Genomic DNA, 13085 nt, shown 5'->3' on the forward strand with positions numbered 1-13085 from the left:
CATTTCCCACCTGGATTTTCGCTCCAGAAATTCCCAGATGTTCCAGCGGCTGCCTTCTCCTGCCGGGAATGCCGAAATTGGGGTTGTGCTGCGATCTAGTGGCGAAGCGGATCCATGGGATTCGCTCCAGGCTGAATTCTGCTTCCCAAAGTGATTTTTCCAGGATTTTTTTGCCGGGAAAAGCCTAATTCCTGCAGGATCTAAGAGATCCGGAGATCCGATGTGATTCCCACCAAAATTCCCGGGAATTCCCTCAGCTCCGGGATTTGGGAATGACACAAGGATTCCCCTGGAGCAGGGACAGCAGGTGGCAGTCCCCGACCGCGGATGGCGGTTTTTTTGGGAATATCAATTGGGATTTTCCCTCCTTTTGTGCCGGCGGAGCTCCGAATTGGATGTTTGGGGAAGGAGCGATCGCTTCTCCTTGGATTCAAATTATTGTCCCAAAGGAATTCACTTCGGGATTTGTCCCGCTTTTCCTGCTTGTGTTGGAAAAACAAACTCGGGATTTGTTATTTAACTCCCGATCCAGGATTTAATTCCTGTTTTAATAGGGAATAAAATGAGGCCAAACCCTCTGCCCATGGAGACAGACGGGAAATCACCGTGTCCAGGGAATTCCATGAGGGAAATGGGATGATTGACATCCCGGGGTGGGAAAAGCTGCTGCTCCATGAGCACTGAGTGCTGGGATTGCAGCCATGAAAACCTGGGATGTGTGTCCATGAAAACTGAGTGTATCCATGAAAACCTGGGATGTGCATCCATGAAAACCGAATGCCTAGGATGTGGATCCATGAAAACCAAGTGCATCCATGAGAACTGAATGTCTGGGATGTGCACCCATGAAAAACGAGTGAATCCATGAAAACTGAGTGCATCCATGAAAATCTGGGATGTGCATCCATAAAAAAGGAGTGCCTGGGATGTGGATCCATGAAAACCTGGGATGCACATCCATGAAAACCAAGTGCATCCATGAAAACTGAGTCCCTGGGATGTGCATCCATGAAAACTGAGTGTATCCATGAAAACTGAGTGTATCCATGAAAACTGAGTGTATCCATGAAAACTGAGTGTATCCATGAAAACCGAATGCCTGGGATGTGGATCCATGAAAACTGAGTGTCTGGGATGTGCATCCATAAAAATGGAATGTCTGGGATGTGGATCCCTAAAAGCTGAGTGCATCCATGAAGACCATGTGTCTGGGATATGGATCCATGAAAACCTGGGATGTGCATCCATGAAAACTGAATGTCTGGGATGTGGATCCGTGAAAAGTGAGTGCATCCATGAAAACCAAGTACCTGGGATGTGGATCCATGAAAACTGAGTGCATCCATGAAATCCCAGTCCCTGGGATGTGCATCCATGAAAAACGAGTGAATCCATGAAAACTGAGTGCCTAGAATGTGGATCCATGAAAACCAAGTGCATCCATGAAAACCGAATGGCTGGGATGTGCATCCATGAAAACTGAGTGTATCCATGAAAACTGAGTGTCTGGGATGTGGATCCATAAAAATTGAATGTCTGGGATGTGGATCCCTAAAAGCTGAGTGCATCCATGAAAACCATGTGTCTGGGATATGGATCCATAAAAACCTGGGATGTGCATCCATGAAAACTGAATGTCTAGGATGTGGATCCATGAAAACTGAGTGCATCCATGAAAACCAAGTACCTGGAATGTGCATCCATGAAAACCGAGTACCTGGGATGCATCCATGAAAACCGAATGCATCCATGAAAATTGAATGCCTAGGATGTGGATCCATAAAAACTAAGTGCATCCATGAAAACCTGGGATGTGAATCCATGAAAACTGAGTGCCTGGGATGTGCATCCATGAAAACTGAGTGCCTAGGGTGGAAATCCATGAAAAAAAAAAAAAGAGTGAATCCATGAAAACCATGTGTCTGGGATGTGCGTCCATGAAAACTGGGGATGTGGATCCATGAAAACTGAGTGCATCCATGAAAATCTGGGATGTGCATCCATAAAAAATGAGTGCCTGGGATGTGGATCCATGAAAACTTGGGATGTGGATCCAAGAGAACCAAGTCCCTGGGATTTGTGTCCATGAAAACCGAGTGCATCCATGAAAATTGAATGACTAGGATGTGGATCCATGAAAACTGAATGTCTGGGATGTGGATCCATGAAAACTGAGTGCATCCATGAAAACCCAGTGCCTGGGACATGCATCCACTAAAACTTGGGATGTGGATCCATGAAAACTTGGGATGTGGATCCATGAAAACCTGGGATGTGGATCCATGAAAACTGAGTGTATCCATGAAAACTGAGTTCATCCATGAAAACCGAGTGCATCCATGAAATCCCAATCCCTGGGATGTGCATCCATGAAAACTGAGTGCCATGGATATGGATCCATGAAAACCTGGGATGTGCATCCATGAAAAATGAGTTAATCCATGAAAACTGAGTGCCTGGGATGTGGAATCCATGAAAACCTGGGAGGCACATCCACGAAAATCGAGTCCCTGGGCTGCACATCCATCACCAGCTCACCCCAAAGTCTCAATCCCACCCACCAATCCATCTTTCCCGAATCCTTTCCCGCGGATCAATATTATCCCAAGGGGACTGGAAGGATTCATTTTCCCGCTTTCCCATTCCGTGATTAACCGGGATGAGTGGATTGCCGTGGATCCCTGGGGAATTTCCCTGGGGTTTTGGGAGAAGACAAAGATCCAGGGTGGATTTGGGAAGGGATTTCCCAGAAAAAACCCAAATTCCTGCTGATTCCAACACTCCCCCATCCCGAACGGATCTTGGAATTGCAGGATGAGTTTCCCATTCCATTAACGGGATTTTTCTGGAGTTTCCAACTATTTTTTTGGGGCATTTTTATCATTTTTGCACCCCTTTCCTCCACGAGCAGATTCCAAGCTTTTCCTCCTGCTCCCCACCTCTTCCAGAGGAACCTACATGGAAAAATAAGGAATTTTCACCTCACTTTTTTCAATTTTCATCCCAAAAACTCAGCCCTGAGTTGTATCAATCAGATTTTTTTTGAGGGATGGGAGTGCAGCAACCTCTCCCAGATTGGATTTTCCACGGAAACTTCCCAAAAAAGGGATATTTTAGTTCCTTCCTGGCTGTTTGTGGCCATGAATGGGAGAGAAGGGAAAAATTTTCACAGGGAAAAGGGGGAAAAGTGGATTTTCCAGAAGTCCAGCATGCCCTTGGATCCCTCGGGAACCCGCAGGGATCAGCAGCTCGGAGGAGGAAGATTTCCTCCCGAAATCCAGCGGAACAACCGGATCTGGGGGGAAAAAGGCAAAGCCTGGTGAAATCTGATGTTCCCAAAGCTGCAGCGTCAGGGAGAAGATCCCTGACTTTTTGGTGACTTTGGTGGGAAAATGTCCCCAAATTGAGCTCTGGGATTTTTTTTTTTTTTTTGTCCTTTGTTGATGATCTCTGAGTTTGGCGACATTGATGGGAAGATGTCCCCAAATTTAATTCCAGGATTTTTTTTTCCTGGATTTTTTTCAATTCCACAATTTAAAATTTTTTTAAAATTTAAAAAAAAAATTTTTTTTTTGATGATCCCTGACTTTGCTGACTTTAATGGAAAAATGTCCCCAAAATTTTTCCCCAGATTTTCAATTTTTTTAAAATTTTTTTTTTTGTTGATGATCCCTGACTTTGCTGACTTTAATGGAAAAATATCCCCAGATTTAATTCCAGCAATTTTTTCCCCAGATTTTTTTCAATTCCACATTTTTAATTTTTTTTTCTTTTTTTTTGTTGATGATCCCTGACTTTGCCGACTTTAATGGAAAAAATGTCCCCAAATTTAATTCCAGGATTTTTTCCCCATTTTTTTTTTCAATTCCACATTTTTAAATTTTTTTTTTCTTTTTGATGATCCCTGTCTTTGCCGACTTTAATGGAAAAATATCCCCAAATTTAATTCCAGGATTTTTTTCTTCCAGATTTTTAAATTTTTAAAATTTTTTTTTTGTTGATGATCCCTGTCTTTGCCGACTTTAATGGAAAAAATATCCCCAAATTTAACTCCAGCAATTTTTCCCCTTCATTGCCGATCCCTGAGTACATTTTTCCTTTTTCCCTGTTTTCCCCACCTCCGGGCAGCTGGAATTCTGCTCTGCTCCGGAATATTCCTGATTGATTTATCTCCCTCCATCCCCTGCCAGCAGCTGCTGCCTGGATCTGTTATTCCATGTGGGAATTGGGATTTCCAGCTCCTTCCCCACATCCCCCCAGGAAGGTTTTTTTTCCCCCTCTGGCAATCCAGCAAAGCTGGGGATGGAAAAAAATTCCATGTGGAATTGCTGACGTGGGAATTCTGAATTTTCCCCTCATTTCCCTGGGATGGTGACACCTGGAAATGGATTTTTTTTTGGGGATAAATCAGGAATTCTGACCCTCTAACCCCTCAGGTGAGACTCCACCTGCAGAATTCCAGCCCTGGAATTCCCAGCTCGGGAAAGAGGGATGGAGCAGCTCGGGAGTGAGGAAAAACTGGGAAAAATCGGGATTGTTCAGCCTGGAGAGGAGAATCTTTGGAATGACCTCACTGTGACCTTCCAGGAGCTGACGGGAAAGATGGAGAAATGCTCTGGAAAAGGGCCTGGAGTGCCAGGAAAAGGGGGAAATTTGGGTTGGATATCGGGAAGGAATCCTTCCTTGGGAGGGATGGAATTCCCAGAAAATCCACAGCTGCCTCTGGATCCCTGGAAATGTCCAAGGAAAGGTTGGATGAGGGATCTTTAATCTCCCTCCCAACCCAAACCATTCCCTCGTTCCATTCATTATTTCCTCTGGCACATCCAATTTATTTAATTTATGTGTTTATCCTCACGCACATAAAATATTTCATCTTTAGATCTGTAATTTCGGCAGAGAGGTGAAATCCCAGAGATGAAATCCCAGAGATGAAATCCCAGAGATGAAAATCCATCCCTCCATCCTTCCATCCCTCATCCATCCATCCATCCATCCATCCATCCCAACTCCGCAGCCTCAGCAGAATTTTCGGGATGAGATATAAAAAAAAACCTCAAAGAGAAGAAAACCACAAATATCGGGAGGGGGAGATTTAATTCAAACCAGACAGCTCTGATCGGGGGGTGGGGGGGAGGCTTTAATTAAACCTTTAATTAACGGCCGGCTCTGATCACTGGCCGGTCCGTGGGGTCACCCGGCGGGGACAGTGCCACCAGTGCCACCAGTGCCACCCGCGGATGTCGCAGCCCGAGCCGAGCCGTGCCACCCGTCACCCTGGGCTGACCCCAGCCCGTCCCGCCCTCCCCAAAATCCCCTTTTCTCTCCCCAAACCGGGGGGTTGGCTCCGCTCAGCCCGCCGCGGCTGCAGCTGCTCATTAAGGCCGCCGCTAATTAACTCCTCCCCTCGCTCATCGCCCTCCCCTCCAGCCTTCCTCCCTCCCTCCCCTCCCTGCCTCCTCCTCCTCCTCCTCCTCCTCCCGCTCGCTCTCCGCCCGCTCGGGAGCGCGCAGTGCGGCGCGGCCGCGCCCGGGAGCGCGCAGTGCGGCGCACCGAGTCCTCCCCGAGCCCGCAGCGAGCCGCGGCCAGCCGGTAAGGGACAGCCGGGCTCGGGAATCGCGGGGCTGCGGGAGGATCCCGGGGGATGCTCGGCGCGGGGCGCGGCAGGGATTTCCGCACCCTCCGGGCGGGTTTGGGGTCCCCAAGCGGCTCGGTGACCTCCAGCATCGCCCGGTTTTCACCCGCCGGACCCCGGCAGGGGGGAGCTGGGGCATGTGATGGGATTTTGGCTCTTACGTCACGGCATCGCGTCCCTCCCTGCGCGTGCCAGGATCCCAAAATCCCGCGGCGGCGGGGCGGGGGGAGCGGCGGCGCGGCCCCGGCGGGGACCTTGGGGTGACAGCGCAACTTTGGGGCCTCCGAGCCTGGCGGGGACAGCGCGCCGCTCCTTCCCCCTGGATTCTCCCTCCGGATTCATCCCGGGCCGGCCGAATCCGTCGGGAAAACGCACCTGGGCTGGGATGCGGCGCCGGGAAGCGCCGGGCCCGGGCGGCGAGCGGCGGCTGTGAGTGCCAGCAGCGCGGTCCGCATCCTCCCGCAGCGGCTCCCGGGCATCGATCGGCCTCCGGGAACCGGGGGGGAAAGTGCTGAATCACTGGGATCCCCGCGGCCGCTGCCATGGCCGGGAAAAGCTCGGGAATGGCTGGGGAGGGAGAGGGGAGAGCTCGGCTGCGTGTGCGGGGAGGCCGAGGGGGGAGCGGTGGGGCCTGGAGAGAGGGGTTGGAGATGGGATGGAGACGGGATGGAGCTGGGATGGAGCTGGGATGGAGAGCTGGGATGGGAGCAGGGATGGAGCAGAGATGGAGATGGGATGGAGCAAGGATTGGATCTGGGATTGGAGCCGGGATGGAGCAGGGATGGAGAGCTGGAATGGCACAGGGATGGAGCTGGGATGGAGCTGGGAATGGCACAGGGATGGAGAACTGGGATGGAGAGCCGGGATTGGAGCTGGGATGGGATTTGGGATGGAGCCGGGATGGAGATGGGATGGAGAGCAGGGATGGAGCTGGAATGGAGTTAGGATGGGATTTGGGATGGAGCAGGATGGATCTGGGATGGAGAACTGGGATGGAGAGCAGGGATGGAGCAGGGATGGAGATGGAGCAGGGCTGGAGTTAGGTTGGAGCTGGGATGGAACTGGGATGGAGCAGGAATGGAGCTGGGATGGAGATGGAGCTGGGATGGATCAGAGTCCTCCCTTTTCCATGGCCTCAGGTGCTCCTTGGAGCACAGCGAGCAGAAAAAACACTCCTCCCACCCTGGAGAGACCTCTGGAAAAGAGAATTCCCAAAAACCCCCTTCTGAGGGGCACTTTTCCCTCCTCCAAGCAGGGTTTTGTGCTGCGAAAAGCAATCTTCTGTCCCTCCCTGCCCAACCTGGGCAAGGCTGGCGCGTCCTGCTCGGCTGGGTTTTGCTTTTCCCCCTCTGGAATCCTCCCTGCCGCTTCCTCCCTCAAGGTCAGGTCCTTGGGAATGCTCCACACTCCTGAAAGTCACCCCGGGCTGCTCCGGGCTGCCTCGGGAGACAGGGAAACACTGCCAGGGGGGATGCAGGAATTGCAGGAATTGCGGGAATTGCGGGAATTGCGGGAAAAGCTGGAATTCTGACAAGGCCGGCCGCTTTAAGATGGATCCCGTGGCGCTGCGCTGTTTCCGGGGTGCTCCCGGCAGCTGCCGAGGACAAAAGCAGGAATCCTGTGACTTTTCCAGGGATGCTGACTCCTTTCTTTCCGCCCGTGCTCCTGGAAAAAAAACTCCCCCCTTGGCAGGCGCCGAGGGGTTGCTTTGTTCCGAGGAAACTTCTTTGCTTTCCATCCTGGGGAAAAAAAAAAAAACCCCAAACCTCCTCAAATCCAGCGTTTTCTGATCGATTCCCATTTTTAATTTTTAATTTTTAATTAATTTTTCCCCCTTTCCCAGCTGCCCGGCTGGGCTGTCTTTGCTGCCTGTCCCTGGTTTTATTTTATATATTTTTTTTTTTTTTTTTGTTTTGTGTGTGGTTGTAACGTGAATCCTCCATAAATAATGCATGGGAAAAGCAGCTCGGCTGGCCCGGGGGGGAAGTTGTTCTGCTGGAAAAGGGAATTTTGTTTCCGGGAGTTGGGATCTAGGCCTGGTTTGGGGTTCATTTTGGGATTAAAAAAACTCCATCCTCATCCTCATCCCGATCCCAAATTTTGCTGTGGTGAGGAATCCAATCCAAACCAACCATCTCTTCTCCCAGCTGGTGGTTAAATGATAAAATGATAAAATGATAAAATTATCCCAATTTTCCCAGAGGTATTGATGGATAAGGATCGATTTGTTTTGCTCTGATCCCATTGTTTTTGGGGTTTTTTAGGGGATAAAATCAATGCTGTGGTGGCAAATTTCCACCAAAAAAGGGTCAAAAATGGGCAAAAATACGAAATAACAATGGGGTTTCCATCCTGCCCTTGGTGCTCTCAGGGAATGAGGAATTTTGGGATTTGCTTGAGGGAAAGTTTTTGGGATTTGCTTGAGAAATCTGGGAAAACCAAGCAGCCTCATTCCCAGGAAACTTCAGAGGCGCTGATGTTATCTGGGAGGGCTGGGCAGGAATTTCTGGATTTGTTTTCCATGCCGGAGCGCTCTGGGGGAGTGGATTTGCCGTGGGATTGTAATTTCCTCGTCTGGGAGGAATCCACCTCTCCGATCTCAGTCGCAGGGGGGAAAATGTGGAATTTCAGGCAGGAATTCCTTCATTTCTCTGGTTTCTGGGAGCTCTGGAATTCCCTGCTTTCCACGCTTTTTCAGGTGGGATAAAAGCAGCAGAATTAAGAGGATTTAAACCCGTGGAATGTCCAAACAATGTGCAGAAAATCAGATTTTATTTGAATTTGAACAGCAAAACCTGTGAGGAAACTCCTTAAAAAATAGGAAAAAACCTTCTGGCACTTCCCTTTATTCCTTGGGTTTCATTTGCTCTTCCCAAAATATTCCTAAAATATTTTTTAAGGTGCCATCAGGCTCCATCCCAGGGCTTGGATTCCCTTACAATTTTTCTCAAATCTCGTCAGGAAAATCTAGTTTTCCTTCCTGCCCTGGAGGAAATTCCTTCCCAACCTCATTTATTTTCAGGACGGCAATTTGTTGGATGATTTTTGCTCCACCTTTTCCTTTTTTTTTGCTCATTCCTTTCCCCATCCAGGATAATTTTTGGTGTAATTCCAGGGATTTCGGGACGAACCTGCTGGAAGTTTTAATGTCCCATAATCCCCCCTCTTTGCACTCCCTTTTTCCTTTTTTTCCCCCTCTAATCCCGAGCTGAAAGAAACCAGGCTGGGTTATTATGGATTAAAAAAGAGGAGGATTTATCCCTCGGCTTACAGGGATCACCATTCCCGTTAAATGAGATGGGGATTGACCCAGGAACAAACCGGGATGGGCAGAAATTCCCGAGAAATTCCACTTTTCCAGCCTCTTCAGGTGCCTTTGGGTCTCGTCCCGTTGTTTTGGGATCCAAACCCCGTTATCCTCAGGGATGCAGCTGCTGGTTTCTGCTGGTTTTGGGTAAAAATTGGTGTTTTCCCAGGGAATATTTTCTGGGATCATCCCAGAACTGCCACGAAATTCCACTAATTTCCCGATTTCTGGGTAAAAATTGGTGTTTTTCCAGGGAATATTTCCTTGGATCATCCCAGGACTGCCACGAAATTCCACTAATTTCTGGATAAAACTTGTGTTTATCCAGGGAATATTTTCTGGGAGAATCCTATAACTGTCATATTTGACTAATTTCCCCATTTGTGGATAAAACTGGTGTTTATCCAGGGAATATTTTCTGGGATCATCCCACAACTGCCATATTTCACTAATTTATCCATTTCTGGGTAAAACTGGTGTTTATCCAAGGAATATTTTCAGGGAGTATTCCATAACTGCCACGAAATTCCAGTGATTCCTCCATTTTTGAATAAAACTGGTGTTTATCCAGGAAATATTTCCTTGGATCATCCCAGAACTGCCACAAAATTCCACTAATTTCTCCATTTCTGGATAAAACTGGTGTTTTTCCAGGGAATATTTTCAGGGATGCAGCACCAAGGGCACGGGTGGGGGGAGACAGAATGGAAATTTTCCTTCCAAATCAACATTTGGGATTTTTTTTTCCTGTCATTCCTTTCAAACAGGAGGTGGTTGGTGCTTTCCCAGTTTTCCAGAAGGAAATCCAAAGGGAAGAGGAAAATTTACACAACCCAAGCTCGGGAATAGCCGCTAAATCCCAAAATTCCCGGATTATCCTCTCCCACCTTTGGCAGCCAACCCGGAGGGCTGGAAAACTGGGATTGGTTTGAAAACTGGGATTGGTGCAGCCGGAGGTTTGTCAGAATTCCTGGCAGCTTTTCCCAACTCCTTGGCACGGGAATTTTGCCGTTTTCCAGCCCGAGGTTTGGAGAGGAATTCGGGATTGGATCCCGCGGCGCTGTCAGCCCGAATCCCGAATTCCTCCTGAAATCTCCTGGCGCGGATGATTCCATTGTTCCAGCGGGAGAAATGTCTCGGATGTGTGAAAAACGCACTGAAATTCCCTTTTTTCCCCCTATTTTCCTGGTTTTCCTGAGGATTCTGGAATGATTCAGGTTGGAAAATTGGGAAAATTAAAAGTTATCCCATTCCATAGGCAGGAAAAGCTCCAATCCCAGGCTGCTCCGAGCTTGGACACTTCCAGGGATGTGGCAACCAAAAATCCTCTGGAAAATTTGGGAATACCGAGGGCGGGAATGGGAAAAGGATCCTCTGGGATCAGGCAGCTCTCCAGGGTGCTGAAGGTCCTCCCGGGAATTTGGGAATTCCCCATTATTCCCTGAATTCCCACCGCCCTGTTCCCCCTCGAATCCAGGAAAAAAAAAGGGAAAACAGGGATATTTATCCTATTGGATCAATAGGATGGGGAGAGGGAGGGAATTTCCCCGTTTCCCATCTCCAGCGTGGGTTTTAAGCCGTGATCTCCAAAATTTGGGATTTTAAACTCCACCTGGAAAAATTCCAGCTCAGCTGATCCCATTCCCCATGGCTGCTCTGGGTGACCTCCTGAGGTTCCTTCCAGCTGGAATTCTTTGGGAATCCAGCCAGAATTCTTTGAGGATCCAGCCAGAATTCTTTGGGAATCCAGCCAGAATTCTTTGAGGATCCAGCCAGAATTCTTTGGGAATCCTGCTGGAATTGTTTGGGAATCCTGCTGGAATTCTGTGTGGATCCTGCTGGAATTCTGTGGGAATCCAGCCAGAGTTCTTTGGGGATCCTGCAGGAATTTTTCGGGGTTCCTGCTGGAATTCTTTGGGGTTCCAGCTGGAATTCTTCGGGGTTCCTGCAGGAATTCTCTTGGGATCCAGCTGGAATTCTCTTGGGATCCTGCTGGAATTCTGTGGGGATCCTGCTGGAATTCTGTGGGGATCCTGCTGGAATTCTGTTGGGATCCTGCTGGAATTCTCTGAGGATCCAGCTGGAATTCTTTGGGAATCTGGCCAGAATTCTTTGGGGATCCTGCTGGAATTCTCTTGGGATCCTGCTGGAATTCTCTTGGGATCCAGCTGGAATTCTCTTGGGATCCAGCTGGAATTCTTTGGGGATCCTGCTGGGGTTCCTGCTGGAATTCTGTGGGGATTCTGTCAGAATTCTTCGGGGTTCCTGCTGGAATTCTTCGGGAATCCTTCTGGAATTCTGTGGGGATCCTGCTGGAGTTCTTTGGGAATCCAGCTGGAATTCTGTTGGGATCCTGCTGCGGGGTTTTTGGGATCAAGGAACAAAATCCACTCCCTCCTGGTGTGGCTTTGAGGATTTTTTCCCTCATGGGCAAAATTCGGCTGCCCATCCTTATAGGAGCAGTTTTTATGGGATATTCCTGGCAGTTTTTGGTGGATATTCAGAGCAGATTTATGGGAAATTCCTGGCAGTTTTTGGTGGATATTCAGAGCAGATTTATGGGATATTTCTGGCATTTTTTGTTGGATATTCAGAGCAGATTTATGGGATATTCCTGGCAGTTTTTGGTGGATATTCAGAGCAGATTTATGGGATATTCCTGGCAGTTTTTGGGGGATATTCAGAGCAGATTTATGGGATATTTCTGTCAGTTTTTGGTGGATATTCAGAGCAGATTTATGGGATATTTCTGGCTGGTTTTTGGTGGATATTCAGAGAGGGTTTTTTGGATATTCAGAGCAGCGATTTTTGGACATTCCTCGCAGTTTTTGTTGGGTATTCAGAGCAGTTTAAATTGGATATTCCCAGCAGTTTTTACCGGATATTCAGAGCAGGTTTTTTGTGGATATTCAGAGCAGGTTTTGACGGATAATCAGAGCAGTTTTTATTAGCTATTCCCAGCAGGTTTATTGGATATTCCCATCAGTTTTTACCGGATAAACCCCCAGCCTGGGGGCAGGGAAAGGATGACAGCATTCCCTTTTTCCCCAGGTGAAATTTCCCTTTATTCCCCCTTGTTTTCCCTTTTTTTCCCCTTATTCTCCCCTTTATTCCCCTCATTCTCCCCTTTTTTCTGTCTCGTTCTCCTGTTTATTCCCCCTTGTTCTTCCCATTCTTCCCTCACATTCTTCCCATTATTCCTCCTCATTCTTCCCTTTATTTCCTCTCCTTCTTCCCTTTTTTCCCCCCTCACTCCTCCCTTTTTTCCTCCCTCATTCTCCCCTTTATTCCCCTCATTTTCCCCTTTATTCCCCCTCATTCTTCCCCTTTTTTCTGCTCATTCTTCCCTTTTTTCCCACTCATTCTCCCCCATTTTTCCCCCCTCATTCTCCCCTTTATTCCCTCTCCTTCTTCCCTTTATTCCCCTCATTCTCCCCTTTATTTCCCCTGATTTTTCCCACTTTTAAGAATTTTCCCCTCTTCCCAATTTTCCCGTGCTCAGCTCCGTGTGTGTCACCAATGTCCCCACTCCCCACAATGTCCCTTGTCCCACCAGCTCTTCCCAGTCCCAGGAGGATCTTTCCCTCCCCTCACTCTCCCCTTTATTCCCTCTTGTTCTTCCCTCTTTCCCCCTCACTCTTCCCTTTGTTTCCCCTCATTTTCCCCTGTATTCCCCCTCGTTCTTCCCCTTTTTTCCACTCATTCTTCCCTTCATTTCCACTCATTCTGCCCCATTTATTTCCCCCTCCTTCTTCCCTTTATCCCCCCTCACTCTTCCCTTTTTTTCCACTCATTCTCCCCCATTTATTTCCCCCTCCTTCTCCCCTTTATTCCCCCTCACTCTCCCCTTTTATTTTCCCTCATTCTCCCCTTTATTTCCCCTCATTTTCCCACTCCTGGGAATTTCCCCAATTTTCCCGTGCTCCTCTCAGTGTGTGTCACCGATGTCCCCACTCCCCACGATGTCCCTTGTCCCACCAGCTCTTCCCAGTCCCAGGAGGATCTTTCCCTCCCCTCACTCTCCCCTTTTTTTCCACTCACTCTTCCCTTTGTTTCCCCTCATTTTCCCCTGTATTCCTCCTCATTTTCCCCCTTTTTTCCACTCATTTTCCCCCTTTTTTCCACTCATTCTTCCCTTCATTT

General features: G+C 48.5%; 1 protein-coding gene across 18 annotated transcripts in view; it reads left to right on the forward strand.

Annotated features, from left to right (window-relative positions):
• The first annotated feature begins 5461 nt into the window (after positions 1-5461).
• Positions 5462-13085, forward strand: part of NFASC (neurofascin) — a 106328-nt gene continuing 98704 nt past the window's right edge. For 17 of the 18 annotated variants that reach the window (XR_014856615.1, XM_085083078.1, XM_085083082.1 and 14 more), the window contains exon 1: positions 5462-5592. The gene's annotated coding sequence lies outside the window, so the exon portion shown is untranslated. Of the gene's footprint in view, positions 5593-5808; positions 6065-13085 lie in introns of those variants that run through there. The other variant, XM_085083079.1, reaches the window with a different exon arrangement.

The sequence above is a fragment of the Lichenostomus cassidix genome, chromosome 26 (genome assembly GCF_008360975.1).
Source record: "Lichenostomus cassidix isolate B80296 chromosome 26, HeHo_3.0, whole genome shotgun sequence".
NCBI lineage: Eukaryota > Metazoa > Chordata > Aves > Passeriformes > Meliphagidae > Lichenostomus > Lichenostomus cassidix.